This window comes from Silurus aristotelis, assembly GCF_946808225.1.
Source record: "Silurus aristotelis genome assembly, chromosome: 5".
Lineage (NCBI taxonomy): Eukaryota > Metazoa > Chordata > Actinopteri > Siluriformes > Siluridae > Silurus > Silurus aristotelis.
Window position 1 is genome coordinate 6834669 of NC_139578.1, and position 7510 is coordinate 6842178.

The following is a 7510-nucleotide window of genomic DNA, read 5'->3' on the forward strand; positions in this document are numbered from 1 at the left end:
ACCTATGCAGATGAAAGGCGTGCACTGTAAATTCCTCCACCTCCCACAATACTGCCTCACATGTCTGAATCTGATACATCCCTGGCTTCCCCCCCCCCCAGAGTTATTGTTGTAGCCCTGCAGTTTGTATGCTCCAAATAACAACTGAAGGAGATTGTATGCTACATGCTTTTGTTATACAAAGTCTTATGCTCACACAATTGGGAAAATGACAGATTTTTTCCTTACAAAACATCTGGCGGCTTATAATAAAACAATATACAGTGGGTACGGAAAGTATTCAGACCCCCTTAAATTTTTCACTTTTTGTTATATTGCAGCCATTTGCTAAAATCATTTAAGTTCATTTCTTTTCCTCATGAATGTACACATAGCACCCCATACTGACAGAAAAACACAGAATTGTTGACCTTTTTGCAGATTTATTAAAAAAGAAAAACTGAAATATCACTTGGTCCTAAGTATTCAGACCCTTTGCTGTGACACTCATATATTTAACTCAGGTGCTCTCCATTTCTTCTGATCATCCTTGAGATGGTTCTACACCTTCATTTGAGTCCAGACATTTTTGATTATACTGATTGGACTTGATTACGAAAGCCACACACCTGTTTATATAAGACCTTTCAGATCACAATGCATGTCAGAGCAAATGAGAATCATTAAGGTCAAAGGAACTGCCTGAAGAGCTCAGAGACAGAATTGTGGCAAGGCACAGATCTGGCCAAGGTTCCAAAAAAATTTTTGCTGCACTTAAGGTTCCTAAGAGCACAGTGGCCTCCATAATCCTCAAATGGAAGACGTTTGGGACGACCAGAACCATTCCTAGAGCTGGCCGACCGGCTAAACTGAGCTATCGGGGGAGAAGAGCCTTGGTGAGAGAGGTAAAGAAGAACCCAAAGATCACTGTGGCTGAGCTCCAGAGATGCAGTCGGGAGATGGGAGAAAGTTGTAGAAAGTCAACCATCACTGCAGCCCTTCACCAGTGGGGCTTTATAGCAGAGTGGCCCGACGGAAGCCTCTCCTCAGTGCAGGACACATGAAAACCCGCATGGAGTTCTCCAAGATGGTGAGAAATAAGATTCTCTGGTCTGATGAGACCAAGATAGAACTTTTTGGCCTTAATTCTAAGCGGTATGTGTGGAGAAAACCAGGCACTGCTCATCACCTGTCCAGTACAGTCTCAACAATGAAGCATGGTGGTGGCAGCATCATGCTGTGGGGGTGTTTTTCAGCTGCAGGGACAGGACGACTGGTTGCAATCAAGGGAAAGATGAATGCGGCCAAGCACAGGGATATCCTGGACGAAAACCTTCTCCAGAGTGCTTTGGACCTCAGACTGGGCTGAAGGTTTACCTTCCAACAAGACAATGACCCTAAGCACACAGCTAAAATAACGATGGAGTGGCTTCACAACAACTCTGTGACTGTTCTTGAATGGCCCAGCCAGAGCAATGACTTAAACCCAATTGAGCATCTCTGGAGAGACCTAAAAATAGCTGTCCACCAACGTTTACCGTCCAACCTGACAGAACTGGAGAGGATCTGCAAGGAGGAATGGCAGAGGATCCCTGAATCCAGGTGTGAAAGACTTGTTGCATCTTTCCCAAAAAGACTCATGGCTGTATTAGATCAAAAGGGGGCTTCTACTAAATACTAAACAAAGGGTCTGAATACTTAGGACCATGTGATATTTTAGTTTTTCTTTTTTAATAAATCTGCAACAGTGTCAACAATTCTGTGTTTTTCTGTCAATATAGGGTGCTATGTGTGCATTAATGAGGAAAAGAAATGAACTTAAATAATTTTAGCAAATGGCTGCAAAATAAAAAAGAGTGAAAAATTTAAGGGGGTCTGAATACTTTCCGTACCCACTGTATTCTGAGCCTATTTCTTAAAGCGAAGGGCTTGACCACGCAACAGTTCAACAGATTAAAGCATTGATATGGTTTGATATTTCTATGTGGATCCTTCTTTTTTGAAAAAGGTCTTACCAGTGTGCTTTGTAACAGTCTGAGGTAAAAATGTCTTCCTATGAGAAAGTCTTCAGGACAGAAGACTCAAATTAAAAGTCAGTTCAGCCTGTCATGTTATTAAACAAAAGAGAGGCTGGTAAGGGAATGTTTATAGCTATTATAACGTAAGTAAAAAATGGACTTGTAACTGTCAGCTTTTCCACAACTTTAAATGGAACTGTGTTGAATTAGAAGTGTATCATTCTTCAAAAATAAAATGCACATAAAATGCAAAAATTATAATCGGAAAATAAAAAAAGTTTGAAATCAAAATTTGCTGTAAAATAGCCCTCAATATAATTGTATTATAGGTAGTTCATGCAAAAAGCAGAATTTCTTTATATATATATATATATATATATATATATATATATATATATATATATATATATATATATATATATATATATATATATATAATCGTGCTCAATATAATATATTTAAAAAAATTTTTAATTAAAACTCAATAAATGCACTGTCAAAAATATATAGTGATATATATAATAGCATATATTTAGCTTAGATAGATGTGAGCAGAAACGTGAGTGTCAATCTGAGAGAGATTAGTGGTAGTTTAGTGGTTAAGGCATTGGTCTTGGACTTTAGATCGGAAGGTCGCAAGTTCAAATGCCACCAAAGCTGACACTGCTGGGCCCTTGAGCAAGGCCCTTAACCGGCCTCTGCTCAGTTGTAAGTCTGAGTTAAGGGCGTCTGCCTTTTACCATAAATGTAAATGTATGTAACAGTGTGTATAAATTAGGCTGGTGGAAATGTTAATAAAGTTGTTGGTAAATAGCACATGGCATCTGGCACCCACGGAAAGATGCTTTAAATAGACTAAATGTACATGCAGCTGGCATCTTTAACAACTGATGTAGGTGGCAAGAATCAGGGGTAAAGCAAGTGCTTAAGAAAGAGGTGTGTATGGTGAGGGAGGGAGAAAAAAAATCAGTGCAAGATCAAACGAGTCAACACATGATCTGTTGGGCTTCTTGGGTGGTCAGCTAAATGAGTGGCTACAGTTGCTTAAATTTAGTCAGGTGGTTTAGTAAAAAAAAGGGCATATGTATCTTTTATAGACTGGCAATGATTTTTACATCTGTTGACTGTGGAAAAAAGAGATTTGTTTTATGAATTGTTTTCTTCACTTGACCCAGCGGTTTGGCCTGAGATGTTTTCATAGTTGGAGCGTGGAGCATTTCTTTTCTTCATGGAAGTTTTATTAGGCAGCCTACATGTTACAGAATTATAGTTTTTTTTTTTTTTAAACGCTTTTGAACAAGTGCAAGTGGATATCCGACGATCGTGTAAAGAAAGTCAGTCTTTGGAGAAAGGCACGATGTCTGGATCTGTACAAATGAACGCCGTGATGACGGAAGAGTGTTCCAGCTGCATGTTTTAGCTCTGACCTATACATCCGACACTCCTAATCTCGATCAATCCAGCAATCAATATTTATACAACTTGCTTCAAACTAACAAATGTGTTTGCAATCTCTCATCTCTCCTCCTCTTGAGCGGGAACAATATGAATTCGCAGACAGGCCCCTTGCCGCGTAAACATGTTTAAATAAACAGGAACCCACGGAATGCCGGTTTAATTGATTCATTCTGGCCCTGTGTTGTTTGCAGAAGGGCCCAAATGTGCGCTTGTAATGCAAACCCAGTGTTTAGAAGTGGTTGAGACAATAATGGCGCGAATGCCAGTCATGTCGGGGTTCTGCTTTGGACCTTTCCATGGGCTGCTGCCTACAAATTGTGTGCCACAGCAGCTCACTGCATATAGCGGAGTCTCAGTTCTAAAAAACGAAAACGGGTAATAATCATAAGGTAGTGTGCTCTGTATGGCACTGGCTTAAAAGTTTTCCAGATTATAATTAAACACATACAAGCGGTAATAAAATGTAATGAAGGGAGAGAGGAGACTGGCAAAGCTGTTTCATGTGGCCAGGCACAACATGTTGAGGGGCGTTAAGAGCGGGGCCACATGTGTCCTTGGGTGCTCTGGGTTTTAGTTTCTGCCCATATATTGGCACTATACAAATGCAGGTTCTGGACTGTGATGTTAGCCCAAGTTGTATGGTACAATATAGAGGTGCCATGGAAATGGAAATTAAGTCTCTTGAAGAAACTAGTACTGCTTTGAGGCCCTGATCACTGGAGTTATTTAACAGTCCTGTGAAACAGGTCATGATGGAATAACATGTATAATGTCGAACAACCACTAGGTGGTGTGGTTCAGACTAAAAAAAAGAAAGCTTGATAACCAGTGTTGGGGGTAACGCGTTACAAGTAACGTGCGTTACGTAATATTACTTTTCTGGAGTAACGAGTAAAGTAGCGCGTTACTTTATAAATTTACACATTAATATCTGAGTTACTTTTAAAAAAAAGTAATGCGAGTTACTTTTCAGTTAAATTATTTTGCATAAAAAATAAATACTGAATTAAAATGAACGTAGTCACGTAGAATCGCGCAGTCATACGTGCGAGCCGCGGGAACAGAAGCTGGTCAGAAGCGGAGATGGCAAACCAGAGCATTATATTACTGTGATGGAAGTTTTCTTATTATTTTGAAATAGTCGAGGAAAAGGAAAAAGGAATAATGGTTAAGTGTAGATTATGTGTTGGTGAAAAGCTCTTGTCAACTGCAAAAAATACCACTCTGAAAAAAAAAAAAAAGACATCTGCATGCAAAGCACAGAACTACAGTGTGTGTGTGTGTGTGTGTGTGTGTGTGTGTGTGTGTGTATAATGTTGCATATATGGAAATGGAGACAGAAATATAGAAAACTTTTGCCGACTTTCCACCACTGCAGATCTATGGACTGCTCAGAATAAAAGTTCTCTGTGGGAGACACATGTACGATGCCATCACAGCGGAGATAGAGAGCAAATTAACAGCTCATTTGCTCTTTGTGGGAAGATAAACTGCCACGGTCACTGATAATAGCGCGAACTTTGTAAAAGCGTTCAGAATGTTTCAAGCTGATGATGAAGCAGAGAATGATGTAGACGAGGACGAGGTCATATTTACGGACGTTTTATGAGATGACAGCGAAAAGTATGTTCTCCCTCCACATCACCGGTGTGCGGCCCACACATGTCTTTTGCTCTAATATAACTTATTTCTTAATGGCAACTATCTATATTACACCCGTTACATCTGTAAGGCGTGAAAGAGATACAAGTAACGCAAAAGTAACGCAAAAGTAATATAACGCATTACTTTACATAAAAAGTAACTAAGTAACGTAATTAGTTACTTTTTTGGGGAGTAACTCAATATTGTAATGCGTAACGTTGCCCAACACTGTTGATAACCACAATAAGTGTAATTATATCAGTGGTGTAAAGCAGTGGTCCCCAATTGGTACCGGGCTGCACAGACAGAATACATAACTTACATTATTTCCGTTTCATTTATTATCTGATTCAAAACGATGGTTTATTTTGAAAAAACATCTGTCTATAACTCACTCTTGATGCATGTCATGATGCCTCGTTCACATGTCTTACCTCCATCCTCTACCTTCTTAAAGGAGCTGCTCCGGCCTGTAACACATAATACATTACCGCTCAATTAAAACTCCCAAGCGAGCAAAATGAACAATAAAACAACACAGTGGATTCACGTTTATTATTATATTTAGAAAATACCAGTTTTTATGCGGGTCGTATCATTTTATTTTGTTGTATTTATTCGCCACACCTTAAAGGCCGGTCCATGAAAATATTGTCTGACATTAAACCGGTCCATGGCGCAAAAAAGGTTGGGGACCGCTGGTGTAAGGTATTTGAGTAAATGTACTTTGTTACTGTACTTTATACATTTTTTGGGGTACTTTCTAATTTCACTGGGTATCAAAAATATAAGCGATTTTTACTCTCTACTCAACCACATTTATGATTCAATAATATGTACTTTTTACACTGCTATATTTGAATTGACAATGACCATTACTAATTACATTCTGCACCTCTGTTGAAGAGGTCATTAAGGGTCAACATATCCCTACCTGCATATGCTGGCCCAAAAAGAGCTAGAATAACTGCCAAAAACTTTGAGAACCAGATTTTGTTGAAGTTCTATAAAAATATTGCCACTCTATGAGACAGTAAGCAATAAATATCTGGATTTACTTTATCTAAAATTATTTACTTTATTATCATTTGTCCATTAAATACTACTGGTTCGTCTACTTTGTGCAGTGGAGGACCGTGCATTTGGTACCTGGGTCTTCAGTGGGGACCTACCCGATTTAATCCACCTCTTAATATCACGTCGCAATTATAGAAACCATCAATACGATACAAAAACGCAACATAACGCGTGGCATTACAGAAATCTCATATGGAATACCATTTTACTAAAGCAAGCTCCAAACCTCTACAATACAACCTACAACTGTGCATCTACATCATCCGGAGCAGTTCAGAATCAATATTTGTCTAATAACATGACAAAAACTTTAAAAATGTAAATTATATACAACCTACTCACCAGAGATGCAGACTCATAATTTGCACCGCTCCTCAGAGGCTGTAAGCCAGTGGTACCGCTCGTATTTACTGGTCTGGAAGTGGTAAACAAACTCAGATGTATTAATGTGTGCAGAGCTACACACGTGTTTTGCCAGTCGAACCTGGCTGTAACGGTTTCCCTCTAACCAACCAATCAGAGGATGGAAAAATGCTGACGCTATTCTGGGCCAGCTAGCTGCCCTGTGAGGTGAATTTGAAATCTGATTGGGTAAAGTAACAGCTTTTTCTTAAGTTGACTATGGTAAAAAGCCAGCAGTACTGACTTTGAAGGCCCTGGGGGGATTAGATTGACATGGAAGCACATAGAGGCTGAAATCTGATTGGACAAAAAAAACCTAACATCCAAATACACGTACTGGAAGCAGTATAGCCAAGAGAAACGGTACAAAATAAAGAGAATAAACTGTTGGGAAAAATGAATACAATTTCATGAAACAAATATTAGAATTTAGGTTGTAAATGTAGGGCAGTGCTTCTGATGGTGTTTAGGCCAGCAGAGAAGGCTTTGCTGGCCCTGAACACCACCCACTGACTTTGTGACATGATATGGTAATTGTTAATTGAAGATTTGTTTTCCTACTTTGTCTTTTTCTTTGTTTCATTCTGGCATGTTGAAGAAACTGTTGTGTTAATCTTTGTTAATGCAGTGTTGACATGTACAAGTTGATACGTATTTTTGGTAATAAAACTTAAAAAGATGACTGTATTTGACTTTTCATTCACGTGTGTCTTTGTGTGGAGGACTAGTGCACCTTCGAGAAGTATGATTTTACTCAGGTATGATTTCCAGCTACTCTTTACACCTCTGCATTAGTCAACAAAAGAATTATTGGAATTATTAACTGTCAGAGGGAAAAAAAAACCCATCTTTGTGGTTCCTTAGCTACATCTCATACTGAAAGCATGAATGAATAAAATCCCTTATCAAAAAATAATATTTAAAAAAATTTC